The 19,511-nt window shown below is 40.1% G+C and overlaps 1 long non-coding RNA gene across 1 annotated transcript in view; it reads right to left on the bottom strand.

The window, feature by feature from the left end:
• Positions 1–6,707: 6,707 nt before the first annotated feature.
• Positions 6,708–19,511, bottom strand: part of LOC129525668 (uncharacterized) — a 125,914-nt gene continuing 113,110 nt past the window's right edge. Inside the window, exons 2-4 of the long non-coding RNA XR_008670097.1 lie at positions 14,919–18,381; positions 10,886–10,955; positions 6,708–9,973 (exon numbers count right to left, since the gene is read on the bottom strand). This is a non-coding gene — a long non-coding RNA (uncharacterized lncRNA). The remainder of the gene's footprint in view (positions 9,974–10,885; positions 10,956–14,918; positions 18,382–19,511) is intronic.

Raw genomic sequence — 19,511 nt, 5'->3', positions numbered from 1 at the left:
CTGAGGCTTCTGCATTCTTCACGTAGTTCTCGAGCCTTGGTTTTCAGCTCCATCAGCTCCTTTAAGCACTTCTCTGTATTGGTTATTCTAGTTATACATTCTTCTAAATTTTTTTCAAAGTTTTCAACTTCTTTGCCTTTGGTTTGAATGTCCTCCCGTAGCTCAGAGTAATTTGATCGTCTGAAGTCTTCTTCTCTCAGCTCGTCAAAGTCATTCTCCATCCAGCTTTGTTCCGTTGCTGGTGAGGAACTGCGTTCCTTTGGAGGAGGAGAGGCGCTCTGCTTTTTAGAGTTTCCAGTTTTTCTGTTCTGTTTTTTCCCCATCTTTGTGGTTTTATCTACTTTTGGTCTTTGATGATGGTGACGTACAGATGAGTTTTTGGTGTGGATGTCCTTTCTGTTTGTTAGTTTTCCTTCTAACAGACAGGACCCTCAGCTGCAGGTCTGTTGGAATACCCTGCCATGTGAGGTGTCAGTGTGCCCCTGCTGGGTGGTGCCTCCCAGTTAAGCTGCTCGGGGGTCAGGGGTCAGGGACCCACTTGAGGAGGCAGTCTGCCCGTTCTCAGATCTCCAGCTGCGTGCTGGGAGAACCACTGCTCTCTTCAAAGCTGTCAGACAGGGACATTTAAGTCTGCAGAGGTTACTGCTGTCTTTTTGTTTGTCTGTGCCCTGCCCCCAGAGGTGGAGCCTACAGAGGCAGGCAGGCCTCCTTGAGCTGTGGTGGGCTCCACCCAGTTCGAGCTTTCTGGCTGCTTTGTTTACCTCAGCAAGCCTGGGCAATGGCGGGCGCCCCTCCCCCAGTCTCGCTGCTGCCTTGCAGTTTGAGCTCAGACTGCTGTGCTAGCAATCAGCATGACTCCGTGGGTGTAGGACCCTCCGAGCCAGGTGCGGGATATAATCTCGTGGTGCGCCGTTTTTTAAGCCGGTCCGAAAAGCGCAATATTCGGGTGGGAGTGACCCGATTTTCCAGGTGGGTCCGTCACCCCTTTCTTTGACTCGGAAAGGGAACTCCCTGACCCCTTGCGCTTCCCAAGTGAGGCAATGCCTCGCCCTGCTTCGGCTCTCGCATGGTGCGCGCACCCACTGACCTGCGCCCACTGTCTGGCACTCCCTAGTGAGATGAACCCGGTACCTCAGATGGAAATGCAGAAATCACCCATCTTCTGCATCGCTCACGCTGGGAGCTATAGACCGGAGCTGTTCCTATTCGGCCATCTTGGCTCCTCCCTCGAAAATGCATTTTTTTTTAAGTTTTTTTTTCTTTTATTATTATACTTTAAGTTTTAGGGTACATGTGCACATTGTGCAGGTTAGTTACTTATGTATACATATGCCATGCTGGTGCGCTGCACCCACTAACTTGTCATTTAGCATTAGGTATATCTCCCAATGCTATCCCTCCCCCCTCCCCCCAACAGTCCCCAGAGTCTGATGTTCCCCTTCCTGTGTCCATGTGATCTCATTGTTCAATTCCCACCTATGAGTGAGAATATGCAGTGTTTGGTTTTTTGTTCTTGCGATAGTTTACTGAGAATGATGATTTCCAATTTCATCCATGTCCCTACAAAGGACATGAACTCATCATTTTTTATGGCTGCATAGTATTCCATGGTGTATATGTGCCACATTTTCTTAATCCAGTCTATCATTGTTGGACATTTGGGTTGGTTACAAGAAAAAAACAAACAACCCCATCAAAAAGTGGGCGAAGGACATGAACAGACACTTCTGAAAAGAAGACATTTATGCAGCCAAAAAACACATGAAAAAATGCTCATCATCACTGGCCATCAGAGAAATGCAAATCAAAACCACAGTGAGATACCCTCTCACACCAGTTAGAATGGCAATCATTAAAAAGTCAGGAAACAACAGGTGCTGGAGAGGATATGGAGAAATAGGAACACTTTTACACTGTTGGTGGGACTGTAAACTAGTTCAACCATTATGGAAGTCAGTGTGGTGATTCCTCAGGGATCTAGAACTAGAAATACCATTTGACCCAGCCATCCCATTACTGGGTATATACCCAAAGGACTATAAATCATGCTGCTATAAAGACACATGCACACGTATGTTTATTGCGGCATTATTCACAAGAAAATGTATTTTTTTAAAAAAAATTCCAATTCACAATGGCCACAGCAACTAAAAAGTAACCAAGTATACATTTAACAATAAATATACAAGACCTTTATAGAGGAAACTATAAGACTATACTGAAGAAAGTAAAAAAAAGTTTGAATAAATGGAGAAATAATTACAAATGTAGTGACTCAATATTAGAAAGGTGAAAGTTTTTCCCAAAGTTATCTTCAGATACAATGCATTTTCAATCAAAATTTCTCATAGAAGAGTATATGTACAAAAATAGCCAAGACAATTTTCAAAATATGTTACAAAATATTGTAATAAAAACAATGTGATTTTAGCTTAAAAATAGGTAAAAAGACTACAGAACAGACTAGAGAGTCCAGGTAGATGCACATATGGATATCAACATGCATGATTTTAATACATAAGAACAATAGAGTTTCAACCAGTGAGGAAGAGATGAACAGCTCTGGAATGGTGGTGGGATAATGGATTATCCACTCACACACACACACACACACACAAATTCTTGATGGATTAAAGACCTGTGTGTGTGCATGCACATGTGTTTACATGAGTTATACACATTTATCCTGAGAAGTGTTTGTGCATGTGCATAGAGAAGCTTGTACAAAGAGGTCCATTTAATGATCATTTTCATCATAAAATATCAAACAATGTTCATTATGGCTAGAATTGTGAAACAAATTATGGCACATCTAAATATGGAATGCTATGCAATAAATAAAAGGATGAAGAGCATTCATATGTAATCACATTAAAAAACTCAGTCCTATTGTTGAGTGAAATGCAAGTTATAAAACTGTCCTATTTATATAAATCAATTTAAAGAAATTATTCCACACAAAACTCTACTGATTATGTATGTCTGTGTGTATATATATATCTACACAAAATTCTGATTATATTTATGTATATATATACACACACATCTATACAGAACTCTACTGATTATGTGTGTTTATATATATTGCATATCTATTCATATATGTATAAAGTGAGGGCAAATGTTATATATATAAATGTTATACATATATGTATATATATTGACTACAGTGTTTTCCTCCGAGCAGACTGATCAGGAATTTCAGGCTACATGGCAGAAAATTACTTTGTGCTTCAAGTATTACACAAATATGCTATAATGCTATTACATTTCCTAGGCAGAGTAATGAGAAGAGTGGATCTTATCTATCTCAGAAGACTCTCTGGAAATTAAAGATCAAGATATTGAGGCCTAATGAATGAAATGAGTTATGGAACGTTTTTATTACTTTGTTAAATATTTTGGACAGATAAATATAATGGCTAAGAAGGAAAAAGGAAAGGCTAATTATTTTATTCCTGTAAAAACCATAGATTGCTCTGCATAATCATTTACAATCCACTATCCTATTTTAGTAGGACATATAAATGTCATACATATGTTATTCTAAAGCTGGTTTGAACACCAGCTTCTATGATCATAGGAGTGTACAGAGTGGTTATACAACAAATTATCTTTTGTTCTTAACAATGTCAACTAATGCTTTACCCAATGCATATGGTCAGGACATACTTGATTGATTGGAACAATGTCTTTAGGTTAACTTATAAAGTAGAAGTCTCAATGGTTACTTCCTCAGTTATATGATTATGAAAAGGCAGGAGCTTAACCCCGCTCTACTCTTCCATGAGATGCAGTTAAGTAATTCTGCATCCTGTAGAGTTCCCTTACTTGTTTAATACGGCTTGCATCACACGATGATAAGAACATGGTTAAGAATTTCTGAGATCCTATTGTGTATTTCACCTCAGTCGCTCAGTGGAGGTATTTCTCAGATCTTCCAGTTTAGGTTCATGGAAGCTTCAAATGGATAAGGGACAAGAAAATTATAGCTCCAACACTCCAGAAAAAGAAACTCCTAGAACTTGAAAACCACTGAAATTATACTCTGAAATATAAACGTCTTGAAGACTTAACTACTAAATTGAGAAATGAACAAATACGGAAATACACCTAATCCTTCTCAAAAGACAGCCAGTTATACCAACCTGCTTAGGATCCTGTAACAAGATGGCTATAAAAATTCAAGAAGTGCTTCTCAGTGATAAATGAAAAATAATCCTGCAGCCTGCATTCTGTGAATCTACTAGATTGTTTTCTTGCAGTAATACAAATGGAGATATTTGTTTATAAACAGATCTTTCTCCATTCTTACCTTCAAGCTACCTGATACCTAGGTTTATTTCCTCAGCAATTAATCAGGTCATTAGAACTCTAACACAACCCTCCCCAACTTTCATATGAAAGAGATAGGACAATCTAATTTTTTCCACGTGTATTTTCTGCTTTACTCATTAGCTAGTCTGTTTCTCAGCACATAGGTGTGAGGTTTTGCAGCTTTTTTGTTATATAGGAGCCTATAGGACACACTTGGGGTGCAGCTTATAGCTCTGCTAATCTAGGCTTCTAGGAAGTTTTCTTGTTCTTGTTTTTAAATCCTCCACCACAAAGCCTTTGTTTTCTAACATAGTACATACAAGTGTGTAATCTCCACTTGAACTTTTAATAAGCATATAAAATAAAAAAGTCAAAACAGCATTTGATTCACACCCCACCCCAAGCCTGTTCCTCTAGCATCCCACATCTTAGCAGAGGGCCCCACCAGTCAAGGATTAAGGCCAATATCCTAGGAGTCATCCTTGAACCCCCTCTCTTAAACCCCATATTGAGTTTCCAGGTAATCTTGTCATGAAAACATACCCATGATCTCACCCCTTCTCATCAACTCCACCGCTATTCCGAGTCTCTGCTGTCTGTCACCTGGGCCACTGCCTGGCCTGTTACTGGTCTCCCTCTTCCTGCTTTTTGCCTCTTGGAATCTGTTTTCCAAATAACTGCTAGAGAGCTTCTTTAAAATATAAACCTGGTCAGGCGTGGTGGCTTATGCCTGTAACTCCAGCACTTTGGGAGGCCAAGGTGGGTGGATCACTTGAGATCAGGGGTTTAAGACCAGCCTGGCCCAAATGGTGGGACCTCGTCTCTACTGAAAATACAAAAAAGGGTTAGCTGGGTGTGGTGGTGTGTGCCTATAATCCCAGCAACTCTGGAGGCTGAGGCAGGAGAATCACTTGACCCCGGGAGGCAGAGGTTGCTGTGAGCCGAGATCACACCACTGCACTCCAGCCTGAGTGACAGAGCAATACTGTCTCAAGAAAAATATACATATATAAGATATATAAATTTATATGTGTATTTTATATACATTTTATTTATATTTTATGTATATTATATATATACTGATTGCCTCCTTTCCTTCCTCAAATCCCTCCAATGGTTTTCCATCATACCTAGAACAAAATCCATAAGCCTTATTTTGGAAACCTAGACTTAACGATCTTGCTCCCGTGTCCTCTCTATCTTGATTTCTTCCTCTCTTGTTTTTACTTATCTATTAAGCTTTGGTGGCATGGCCCTCCCAGATTTTCCTCAAACAGGAGTATAGCAGGCATGCTTCTGCCCCAGGGCCTTTGCATTTGCTATTCCCTGCCTGAAATACTCTTCCCCTAGACATTCATATGACTCCCATCCACATATTATTCAATGCCACCTTCTCCAAGAGAATGTTTCTGGCCATCCTATCTAAAGTGGGACAGCCTGACATGATTGTCTTACCTACTATATCACTGCTTCTTAGCCCTTAGGTTATATACTGTCTATGATCTCTCTTCCTCTCTAGACCAGAAGCTCTTTGAAAGCAGGGACCTCATCTGTCTTATTTGCCATATTTCCAGTGCCTAGGATAGGGCCTGACACTTGGCAGCACTCAGTAATATTAGTTAAATGAATTATACAGTTTAAAAGGGTAAGTTTATGGTATATAAATTATATTTCAACAAACTCCACTGCTGAGTATCTACCCAAAGGAACAGAAATTATTATATCAAAAGATACCTGCACTTGTATGCTTATCACAGCATGATTCACAATGGCAAAGATATGGAATCAACATAAAGGCCCATCAGTGGATGACTGGATGGAGAAAATGTGGTACACATATACCATGGAATCCTACTCAGCCATAAAAAAGAATGAAATCATGTCTTTTGCAGCAACATGAATGGAACTGGAGGCCATTATCTTAAGTGAAATAACTCAGAAACAAAGTCAAATACTATTTGCTCTCACTTGTAAGTGGAAGCTAAATTATGTGTATACATAGACAGAGAGTGGGATAATAGACAGTGAAGACTTAAGAAATGTGGGAGGGTGGAAGCAGGGTGAGGGATGAGTAATCACCTGATGAGCACAATGTAGACTATTTGGGAGATGGTCATCCTAAAAACCCAGACTACACCACTATGCAATATATTCAAGTAACAAAACTACATTTGTACCCCCTAAATCTACTTAAAAATTATACCTCGATAAACCTTCAAAGGAACAGTCCCCTAATTTTAAAAATCGAGGGAAATGAATGAATTTAGTGAATGAATAAAAGCAATACTTAGTTTGATGTGACTAAATTTTTCAAAACTATTGATCTATAGAAAGTAGTGTTTCTAGTTGTAATGTTTCGTATCTGTTAAACATTCAATTTTAATGGTATGTTGGGAAGTTTGAGATATTATATTTAACAAACATAGTTTTTAGTGTTTTCTGTGGACTAGGGGCTGTGCTAATTTGTACATCAATTATTTTACTTACTTCTCTGGAGCAGGTGCTATTATATCCCCATAATGAAGAAACATGTGACTTAGAGAGTTTGTTTCCAGCCCAAGCTATTACAAGCTACCACAGCTATTAAATGGTAGGGCTTGGATTTGAACCCAGGCAGACTCCAACATTAATCCTTCTCAGTTTGTAGTAGGACAGGAAAAGGACAGTGAGGTAGATGGCAAGTTGCCATTTTCATAAGTGCTAGAAAGCTCCCAGGATGTTCTTTAACTCATTTTGTCTCCTATTGCATCTTTCATTCCCTCTACTCTAAGGAGTAGGACACTATGCCAAGCCAGGTTCAAGATCACCCTTTTCCAACTGACTGCCTTCACAGTGATGTTCTACTTTGTGTGATTGATAGGATCTCAGGACATCTTTGTCAAACAAGGCTTTCTTCATCTCTGCTACAGTATATGCTTCCTTTCCAGAGCCCTTTATATGTAAGAAGGCTTATGGACTCACCCCAAATAATCCAGTGCTGTCATCGCCTTTCTAAACTGAACCATCCACATTACTGTTGAACAGCATAAATTCTTCTGGCCTATCTGGCTCCTGTCCAAATCCCTCCAGATACCTTTCTCTAAGGCAGTCAGGTAAATGGAAAACTAAGTGTCCTAATTCAACTTAATGGTTTTCCCATTTACTGTCACTCAAAATTGACACCTGTCCATGCACCTCTCATCATGAGCAATTCTCAACCCTGAAATGTCCTCCCACCAGATACCTCCACTGCACCCTCTTCCTCACTACCTTATGCCACATGTCTTGACTTTTTTTTATTACTCTCCCTTTTCATCTACTCTGCCTTTGACATTTACTTTGTAGTTTCCCCTCTTTATTTTCGACCTCTCACATCTGACATTACCAATCTCCACCCACATTTAGTTATATGTTCTCAGATGTCACTGTGTTTGTACTGAGACAAAATCAACTTTCAACCCCTTATAATATCTTGCATCTATTGATCTTATTATGGTTCTCAAAGGTGTTCACATATCTAGTTTAAATCTTCTGAACAATACTGTGAAGTAGATATTACCATCTGAATTTGAGAGATAAGGAAACTGAGTCACAAAGCCTTGCCCTTTCCCCCATACTGCCCAGGAAGGTAAAAATGGAAATAAAGACCTGTTTTTCATTTGACCACAGCATAACACTTGTTACCTTCTTGCAGCAAAACATGGTAGCATCTGTGCTGTCCAAAATGGGAAAGTATGTGCTTTTACATTTAAATGAATTAACATTAAACAGTATTAAAATTCAGTCCCTCAGCCCCATTAGCTACAATTTAAGTGACCAATAATCACATGTAGAAAGTGGCTGCAGTATTGGACAGTGCAGATATTAGACATTTCCACCATCACAGAAAGTTCTATTGAACAGTGCTAGCTAGATCGCTATTGTACTATTGATGCTGAGAGATAAGAAGAATTTCCACTCTATTGGCTTTTATCTGCAGTTCCTTTAGGAAGGATCTCCCAGGAGATACAGAACCATCTCATCTTAGCAGACATGTAGTTCAGTGTTTCCCAATATGGAAAGATCACCAGAATTACAGATTCCTGACCCATTATGCTCAAATGAATCAATACTGCTTAAAGATAAACTACTGATCTGCTCATTGGGGCCCCCATTATTCTTAAACCAAAGAATCAGAAAAGGTTTGCCAACCCCAGGGCATAGCAGATAATTCCCTTATTTTACAGTTGCAGAAATGGAAATGCAGAGATAAAAAGTAACTCTTCCAAAGTGGCAGAGCTAAGAATAAAATACTCATTTCTAGATTCTTTGTTCAGTGTTCTCTTCTCTAAACCATGCTATTTTGTTGAGCATATGTAACCTACCAAAGCCTGTGCTGGATAATGATTAGGAAGTTGGAGGATAGCCTCCTCTTCCTCTATTCAAGCCTTTCCTTCTGCAGTCTTTAAAAATGGAAGGGCTGTTTTCTAGATGCCAAAAAGCAGCAGCCATATGAAGCTACCAAGATAGCTGGCCAATGAGGTTACAGAGCCTCGCCTTTATAATGGGGCTATGGCTTATAGCTTACATCACCCACTTAACTTGGTTCAGAATCTGTGTCTGCTGAGACACCTGCCCCATTGTCCTACCTTCATTAGCCACTGCAGGCAGGAGCTCTAAATAAGTCAGTGTTGTGTAGCTGGGGAAGCCTCCACAACTTCTTGCCTACTAAGTCATAAAGCAACAGCTGGGTGTGAAAATATAACCCCCTGCCACTTTTCCAAACAGCATGAGACTCAGCCTGAAGGGGCCCGAGTAAGTTCCTGGGCATGTTGTAATTCACAGCTGCCGCCTGGAATGACATTTTTCCTCCCTGAGGTTTCGGGTGGCAGAGGGTTGGGATCATTTTTCCAGTGTTGCTTTTCTTCCTTATGACCCTTCTGTCCATGCACTACTGGACTTTTGTTCCCCCTAGTCTTAAATGTTTATATGTGGCTGGATGTGAAGTTCAATGACTTTGGGGGCATAACATTCTAAAGTCACTTTTTAATTACTCTGAGAAGGAGAGCTGAGATTTCTCAAGCAGAAGGCAAAGGAAGAACCAAGCTCCTGGCCTGACATTCTTTTGTGCTTGAAAACACCAACTTGCTAAATTTGGTTGCTGTTTCCTTTTTTAGTGGGATAATATAAAAGTCTGAATGTCTCATGCAGAGAAATAGCATAACCAAAGGCAATGCCTATTTGAATTTCTTTTCCTAGAGTCCACTCTCTGTTGCCACTTCGGATTTGATTTCTCACTTATAAAGAATAATTATGGGGTAAAATGGATTATAAATTTCCTTAACACAAAGCAGAATTGAATATTTAGTACCAAAAAATGCAACAGCTGCCTATGTTCATTTTTATCCTAAGAATATGATGAGCAGAAACAGGAATGGATATGTTTTAAGTAAACAGCCTATGTTCAGAAGGGACCTTGGTGCAGGGAATAAAATAGAGCCTTGGTCCAACTGAGCTCTATAATCAGCAAAGCCGCCACCATCTGTCAGGGTTGGTCTCCTCTCCCTCGGGCTCTGGCACCCGGGGCCCAGCTGACAGACGGGCATCATTAGCTGGCTGGTGCACTAGGTCACCCCACTGAGACAGGTCACCTTGTGTCTTTGGGGTGTTTTATTCCCCCCTGCTCCCAATTTTGATCCTGAGAAAGGAAAATTGAATTTTAGTCTTAAGATTAAATGATGACAGTATGCAATCTGTCAACTTCTTGCTGGTAGCCAAGCAGGTTTGTTAAATTAGACAAGAAAGGGAAAATATGATCCAGCCTCTTCTTCCTTCAGTCCTCCAGGATCAGAAGCAGGCGAACCCTGTCTGTGTACAGCCCATTAAAATGCAAACACCTCAAAGATGCTTCTTTTCTTTGCCCTGTGGATTAATGAGCAGGCATGGAGATGTCTATTATTTGGGCTACAGTGCAGAAGAAATGAGGGAAACTGACACGAAAGGAGAAACAAAGGAAGAGCCTCAACATGATGTGATAGTGAGTTGTGGCAGGGTCCACTCAGGAAACCACTTAGCACAGAGAGAAAAAGCCACAGGCACACTCTGCCCTCAAGCCCCTAAATTTTAAAATTGGTCATCTGTTTTAGCACTTCATTCAGTTGCACAGACTTCCTTTCACAGCTTTTTCATGGATTTCTCCCCCTGTTAACATGCCCAACATTGCGAGCCCTGCACATCTTCCACTTTCTCTAGAGGCAGCTGTCAAATGCTATTCTCCTCCACTGAAGGATGCCCCCAGCCCTGGCTTCTTGACCCTTGTGCTGAATTCCCTTTCTTCTCTGTCTTATCTTGGTTTCTGAGGGCTTTCTCATGAGTGACGGTGACCTAGTTCCAGACCTCACTTTAGATAAGTTCTGGAGAGAAGTTTTTATTAGTCAAATCTCAATGTAATCAATATTCTCTTCTGAGATAACTCAATTAATTCTCTTAATAAGGGAATACAAGTTTTGGACAGGGATCTAATTACAAATTCAGCTGCATTTTAATGTAGAAGATGAGGGATGGTTGTTTCAGCCCAAAGAAACATGATAATCTTCTAGATTTCACTTACATAAAGAATAGCTTCCAGTTTTGTCCTTTCTTCAGGAAATTGCTCCAAACTGTCGACACTGTGAATCATCCTGCAAAATGGGTGGATTTTAGTTTATAGATCTTAAAGCTTTTTAAACCATGGATATGTTTTAGAAATAGCACACAATTCTATGAGGACTCAGCCTTTTCTGCCAATTACTCAAAGAGGGGCTCAGCAATGTTACAAAATGCAATGTAATGTTACAAAAATGCTGGAGGAAATCATATAAAGATGTAGACTGGGGCCTCTACAAACCTCGTCTTTGAAATCCCAGTGCTCACATTCTTCTACACAGACTGGTTCAACTTCCTCTCTGTCGCCTTCCAATGTTTATTTCAGACCTGAAGCCATGCACTCAAATTTTCTAGTCTTGTCTCTACTCCTCTCCAGTGTAGCATATAACCTCATCTTCAACTTTTCTGAGATGCTAGAGGCTTTTAGACATTTACCCTCTTCAAAGCCCTGCTCAGACATGCAAATGCCTATGCACTTGTCTCCACCTCCTTTCCAGCCCTCAGTGGAAGAGGTGACGCTTTTCCTTCCCTCCTCTTGCCCCATCCTCATAGTCCTTCCTTAAGGACTGGGGCCTTCACTTATTTTCTCTCTCTGTTAACCATACTTTCTGCTAGCTCCCTCCTCTCTGTCAATAAATGTGTTCTATTCTTGCCTGTCTTCAATTTCCACCATCCTCCTGTGTCCACTCTAGTGATTCCTCTTCATTGAAAAAACAAAGGTTTATACTTACTGTTTAGAATTTTATTTAGACTTCCTCAGTTCCCACTCATTTTTCTTTTTCTCTCTCTCTTTTTTTTTTTTTTGTGACAGAGTTGCAGGCTGGAGTGTAGTGGCACAATCACAGCTCACTGCAACCTCCGCTTTCTGGGTTCAAGCAGTTCTCCCTGCCTCAGCCTCCTAAGTAGCTGGAATTACAGGTACCCACTGCAACACCCAGCTAATTTTTGTATTTTTTAGTAGAGACGAGGTTTCGCCATGGTGGCCAGGCTGGTCTTGAACTCCTGACTTCAGGTGATCTGCCCACCTCGGCCTCCCTTTTCCAACTCTCCATGTGGATTCCACCTTCCTGAGACCCTCTGGCAATGGTCATCATTGACCTGGGAATTTCAAAATGGAAAGGATTTGGGGAGTAGGCGGTCATTGCTTTCCTTGATCCCAGCTGAACAGCTTTTGAAACTGCAGCACTCTGAGATCAGTGTGGATACAGCTTGCTCTGCATATCAGTGTGCTAAATGCAGAGGCAGTTCAGAGTCCAAAGGCTAACTCAGACTTCCTTAGCTACATCTCTTTAGGCAACTTACTATTATTCAAGCTACAAATTATTATTGCTATGTTATTAATGTTACAAAAAGCTAACATGGATTGAGGATTTACAGTGAGTTGGAAAGGGCTAGTTCTTTGTATGATTATCTCCTTTAATTCTGACAGCAACTCTAAAAGATGGCTATTGTTGTTCCCACTTATTTTTTATTATTTTTTTTTTGAGGCAGAGTCTTGCTCTGTTGCCCAATCTGGAGTACAGTGGCACGATCTTGGCTCACTGCAACCTCTGCCTCCTGGGTTCAAGCAATTCTAGTGCCTCAGCCTCCCTGGCAGCTGAGACTACAGGTGCACACCACCACACTTGGCTATTTTTTTGTATTTTTTAGTAGAGATGGGGCTTCACCATGTTGGCCAGGCTGATCTCAAATTCCTGGCCTCAAGTGATCCGCCCTTCTGGGCCTCCCAAAGTGCTGGGGTTACAGGCATGAGCCACCACGACCAGCCTGTTGTTGTTCCCATGTTACAAACAAACTAGGCCAGGTGCAGTGGCTCATGCCTGTAATCCCAAAACTTTGGGAGACTGAGGCAGACGGATCACCTGAGGTCGGGAGTTCGAGACCAGCTTGACCAACATGGAGAAACCCCGCCTCTACTAGAAATACAAAATTGGCCGGGCGTGGTGGTGGATGCCTATGGAGGCTGAGGCAGGAGAATTGCTTGAACCTGGGAGGTGGAGGTTGCGGTGAGCTGAGATCGTGCCATTACACTCCAGCCTGGGCAACAAGAGCAAAACTCTGTCTTAAAACAAAAAAACAAACAAAACAAAACAAAAGAAAAAGCAGCAGAGAGGTTAAACAATTGACCTTTTTAAACACACAGCTAGTAAGTCAAAGAAACAGCATTCTTAACCCCTATCTTGTACTTAACTCTCTTTAAGCTCCCATTTACTCAGAGTGGTATATGAGATAAAACACAAGTTCCTGTCCCAGATAGGCATTTCCTTCTTAATGTCCCCAAACACAAACATGTAGTATGTCCCAAATCACAAGCATGACTTTTCCCTACTCTTCCATGATTATCTTGGTTAATGGACAAAATCCCAGTCTCCAGGAGCCTAAGAATCCATCTAGAGTCCTTTCTTTCCCTGATTCCCCCACTTTCTCCTGATACCCATCTCCTTCATGGTTTTCTAGACTCCTTCTCCCCATGCTCAGGGCTCCCTGTGCAGCTTAGGCCCTCATCACCTCTCTACTATTGTGCTGGCTTCTCTACCACGGCCCTTGTTGGGTCTGATGTTGCTCTAATCGATCATCCACACTGCTTCCAGAGGAGTTTTCCAAAATACAGATAGGATCATGTCCTTATTAATTATCTTTAAACAAGACACAGAGCTTAAGTCACCTGCCCAAGCTCTAAAAAGGAAGAAGAGTCAGAGTTTGGCTTCACATCCAGAAGGTCTGGATCAAAAGCCTATGCTCTTAACCACTTCACTGGCAGTACCTCCCAGAGAATGAAAGGATAATTTCACCCCTGTCCCTCTCACTGCCTGCTCTTTCTGCCAAGGACTTTCTCACAACTTCCACAGCAACGTTTTGCCTCTACCTAGTTTTGGCTTAAAGTTAGTCAGAATCATGCAACCCTAAAGTAATACACCAAATCCACGAATTTTTCTTGAGCTCTTTCTTGCCCAAGTCTTCATACACACCCAGGGACACTTACCCCAGATCAGTGCAGGAGATTTTCCGAAAAAACACTAATTTGTCAAGTTCAATAAGCTCAATGTTACTTTTGAAAGAAAAACATCTTGAAAATGTAAACCCTCTGAGACTGATATCCAACTCTTAATTTTTCTCTATTGAAGGCATCACATCATTTATTGATCTTTTTCGAAAAGTAAAATAAGAAAAATGTATGTGTCAATTGAGTAAATAGTTTTAAGGTTAGATTGAAGCTGTAAATCAGGGTTTGGAAAAATAGTTGTGCCTATGATTACTTTTTGTATGGGTTCATGATTTTTATTTGTTCTTTTCAGTAACATTGTGTAAGGTAGAAATTGTATCCCCCCCTTTTATGAATGTGAATCCTGAGGCTCAACCAACTTGCATTAAGTCATCTTGTTGGATGGTGGTGAAAGGAAAACACAAACTCAACCTCCTGACATTAAGGTGCATGTTGTTCCCACTCTCCTGCCTCTCAAAGATCTGAAAATACTTTTCTAAATACACTTTTTATTTTGGAATCACTTTAGATTTCTGAAAAAGTTGCAAAGATAGTACAGAGAGTTCTTGAATACCCCTAACCTAGTTTCCTCAATGCTAACATTGTACATAACCACATTACAGTCATCAAAATTATGAGGTTAACATTTATACATTACTATTAACTAAACTCCAGTCCTTGTGCAAATTTCAACTGCTTTTTACTAATAATCTTTATCTGTTCTAGGATCCAATTCAGGACACTCCCTTATATTCAGTCATCATGCCGTGTCTTCTCTGGTCTGTGACATTTTCTCTGTCTTTCCTTGTTTGTCATTACCTTGACTGTTTTAAAGAGTACTGTTTCAGTATTTTGTGGATGTTGAAAATAATTTTTTGATACTCAAACATTTCATTTATCTGTTTAAGGCAAGAGTATATCTACACCTATTTGATTTTTGTGGACATATTTCAGGAAGCAGATGCAGATTTCCTGGTTGTTTTAGTTTTGTTTGTTTGTTTGTTGTTGTTTTTACCTGAAAATGATTGCACATTTCTTCTTCACACCATCAGGGACACAGAACTTTTATCAACACTGTTTTTACCTTGTAATGCCTATCCTCAGATGAACTGTGTTCCCAGATCATTGGATCCTTGAGGTCTAAAATAGTAACTGAACAGAAAAGGTGATGAATATACATGCAAAATGAAGAGAGGGGAACATTTCACAGAGAGATAGAATAGTAGCCAACCAAAATGGACATAAAGTTTCAAGAAACAAAAGTTAATTACTATGGCAGAAATCAGGTTAAAAGAACTTTAGGTATAATGGATTACATTGTGTTGTACTAGGGTTGATAACTCTTTATTGCCAGTTACGCTGGGCTTGAGGAATATTGAAGGCAAGATTCTGGTGTTTCACTTCATGTAGTAAAAGCTTATAAAATATAATGATAAAGATCACAGCACCCTTCCCAGTACCTGACACACATTAGGTACTTGGTAAATGCAAATATCTTTGTAGAGAATGCTTATCTAACACTTTCTATGTGCCAGGTACTCTTCCAATGCTTTGTATACATTAACTCATTAAATCCTTACCACTACCCATTTTGCAGTGGAGGAACTGAGCTTCAGAGACGTTAAGTGAGTTGTCCAAGGTCACACATGGCATAGCTGGGATTTGAAATCTGGGCAGTTGGGAACCATATGCATCCTTTTAACTGTGATACTCCACTGCTTCCTTGTAATCCATGAAGAACAACATGAGGAGTTAGCATTGCACTTATTTTCAAGATGACTGAATTAAAAATAACTTAACCTTTTATGTTGGAACTATTTCTAAGACACATCAATTGTCTTCCTAACACAGATCGCATATTTTCTGATATTAGAGGGTTATGAAATGTGAACACCAAATCTGTGTTTTGCTTAATTATTTTTATTTTACTCTACGCAGAATGGTCCCACACTGAGAAAATGTTCATGAATTTTTTTCCTGCCATTTTGATTTATCCATTTCTTTTATCATTGTCAGTTCTGTCATTTCTTGCCACTTTCAGTTGCCTGACTTGGACAGCATCCTTTTTATCTCTTTGCAACAACTATTTCCATTTTGCTATTAGAATTGTATCTTAAATAAAATAAATAGATACTGGGGAGTGCTCTAAGGCCCTCTTCTGTGAGTTCAGAGCATAAGAGAGAGGGTGCAATTTGTGAGTATTTCAGTTGCTTACACTTCACTTAGCTGCTTTGCTTATTTCCTTGGCTCAAATCCTAATCATTGAGATCACTTCTGGATAAGTGAACTAATATATCATACATTTTGAACACAATGACTTAAAATAGTTAATCAGTTACCACTGGTTATTTTATCTCCTCAATCACATTACTAAAAGACATGCCATTCAAGGTAAAAAATAAATTGGCTGTTTATCTTCTAAAAAGAATGCAAATGTGACTCATTATATCATTTAAAGCCCCATTTCCATCATCTGGGAATTGGGGCACAGTGGTTTATCTTTAGTTTAACAGAGAAATTTTCTCCTGTGGTGAATGCTCTTAATGATTCCTGGCATCTGAGGGTTTAGGGTCGGATGTGGGTTGTTTCTTAGGAGGTATTTGGTTCCTCAAGTGGCATATGAGGATGTAATCCCTGACTGACACCATTTCCCTTCCTTATACCTAAATCCTTACAGTGAAACCACACGGTTATTTTCTCTTTGTCTTCCCCAACACTAGAATTATTTCAAGCATTTTTAGATGGATGGAGTTTTTGTTCCTGGCTCGTTCTAGTGGAAACAGAGAAGTCCTCTGTCTGGGCAGAGTTGGGGCCAAATTGAGCAGGAAGCTCAGCTGCTATGTCAGACCCAGCTGAATTTGGGAGACAGTTGCTGGATGCGAACCAAGGTGTGTTTGTAACCACCAAATCTTTCATGATCTTTGGTACTGCTTGCCTCTGTGACGTCTCAAAGCGTCCACATAGGGAAGGAGGCCCAACTAAGTACTATGGGGACATTTCACAGGGGGAAAATAATGGTTTCCATAGCTTAGAATTTTTTCACAAGGGCACTCAACAAACCTGAAACAGGTCACTCATAGTTCCAAGTGGGAGACTGTTCAATGATGAAGAGTTACTTGACTCTCAGGCTGTAAATATAACACTCAAAACTTGTGATTTATTGATCTCACGCCTGGTGACTATTTTATCCTTCTGTAAATGGAACCGAAGTGTTATTAAGTAGTCTTAGTACATCAATAATACATGTCCCTATTAATTATGTGGTTAGTGAACTTTCAGTGTGAGATGTCATCTGAGTTTATCAAGTAACAATTACGTAGAACTTAGAAAGAAATCCCCATTTCAATTCTTTAAGATGATATACTTTATATCCTTTAACAACATCTAAATTCTTCGCAAGTTGGATAAACACATTATCAGATTCATTCTCTAACCAAATTTAACTAATTTACTTCCAACCCCACCACCATTACCTTGCAGACCACATAGTCAAAGAGGTGTTCAATTTTGACACTGAGTTACAGGCAAGGTAGTTTCCTGATGGGTGAATTATTAATATTCAAGATAAATCAGGTTACCAGGCAACCTTCCAAGCATGACTTTTTAAAGCAATAGCAAATGTAACTGGAGCTTTCCAGAAATGACATCGTGGTCCAACCTATTACCCATCAACTCTTCCTGGTTTTATGTGTGATAGAACACAGCCATGAAATCTGAACTCCACTTTTGAGGTAGTTATTGAAACACCAGTTATTTCTAAGAATAGCAGTGACCATATATTAATAGCCAATTAAGGCATTAGTCTCTGCTCACTGCTTGCTTCCAACTTATTCCTCAGTCAGCCTGGAGAACTGGGTTGTATTTGAATAACAACGAGAGGAAAAGGTCCTGCTGCTATTTTTTTTTCTCAGCAGCTGACTCTGGGTGACAAAATGAATTTTTCTCACAAAACCCCAGAATATAAAGCTGCCAAATTTCTCCTTTTGTGGAGGTATCTGAATAAGAAATGTGGAAGATGGCAATTTTCTAAGAACTGGCTTAAGAAATAAAAAAAGTCAGATTCTCTAATTGATAAATGAAAAAAACACTTGTTTAAAATACTGCCCTACAATTGGTTCTTTTTACTTTCTCCTTCTTCCATCTTTGAGAATTTTTCTTCTCTTATCGTCTTACTAACACCCATTCACTTCTCACCTTTCTTCAGATTCCAAAAGAGATTTACCTCATTATCAGGTATTTCACTCTGCTTTGTCCTTACCAATGGAGTCATCAGTTAAGGGTTTTATCCAGAGTGACCAACACCATGCCTGGTTTCACTGTCCCCTTGCTGATGGAAGGAGAAGCCATTTAGTCACCAGATTACAGCTGAGGATAAGCAGGGGTAAGAAGGAGCAAGGATGTCCCCTTCCGTAGCCAGCTCTCATGGACTGCATTGGCTCATGTCCTTCCTGAAAAGAGTCTCAGGTGGTGAAGGGAGGCTGGAAGGAAGAAAAAGTGAGAGAATGAGGAGAATCGTCATTGCCACCATGTACTGAGGGCCTATTTGAAATCAGGATCTTCCTTCATATTAGCTCATTTAATTCCCACAACAACCCTGCAAAGGATTATCATCCTTCTTTTAATGATGGGACTTGTGAGGCTCAAAGAGTCTAAGCAACTTGTACTGGATTCCCAGTTGGTAAATTGCAGAGCCAGAATTTGAAACCGGATCTGTGTCACCCAATGCTTGATCTGCTTCCCATCCTTCTATGTATGGAGCCCCCACAGAGGCAAGAGGGAGGGCAGATCAAGGTCCTCGGGTGCCCCTACTCCCTGCCTTCCTCACCATGGAGTCTCAGCGATTGAGACTTCCTGTGTCCCCAGCCAAGGTGTCAGTGAAATCACTGGGTTCTCAGCTGCTACTTTCCTCAGGGGAGACAAAGCACTTGTCCTCCCAAACGGTACCATCACTCTACCTAGAAGGTGTTGACATTCATCTATAAAGATGACTTGGTTACTCACTGCCAACCAAACATTTTTAACAAGCATTTTTTTTGGGGGGCGGGGGGGTGTGGGGAAATATGGTTAATAAATCAGAATTGGTCCTGCTACAATTTTCAAGCTTCTATTTAATATATGAGATGACTGATACACAATTACAATAAATATAATTCCAATTAAAATTAATATAGCTACCATTCATTGAGTATAAACTATGATCCAGAAACTCATATGTCATTTCTAATTACTCCTAACAACATGGTGAAGTAGATGTTCTATCTCCACTTTACAGATGAGAAAATAGAGTATCAGGGGAATTAAGGAAATGCCCAAAGTTAAACAACAAGAAAGTAGCTGGGAAGTGATTGGAAATCATGTCTGTGTGTACCCAGACCACGCATTTTCCACTCCATCACAGCTGCTCCTTCTCCATGCCGGCCAGGTTGAAGGGAAGCCTGGCAAATCTGCCTTGAGTGTGTATGCCTTCAAGCAATCACATTCCCGTCCGTGATTGAGTTGAATAATTTAATCCCTGTTTCATTCTCACACTAGGTTTGATTGCAAACTGTCTTGTCCTCCTTGCTTAATATTAATAAACTTTCAATAGTTTCCCATTCCCCAGAAAATA

Source organism: Gorilla gorilla, chromosome 10 (genome assembly GCF_029281585.2).
Source record: "Gorilla gorilla gorilla isolate KB3781 chromosome 10, NHGRI_mGorGor1-v2.1_pri, whole genome shotgun sequence".
Taxonomy (NCBI): Eukaryota; Metazoa; Chordata; class Mammalia; order Primates; family Hominidae; genus Gorilla; species Gorilla gorilla.
This window is presented reverse-complemented; position numbering and strand designations above follow the sequence as displayed.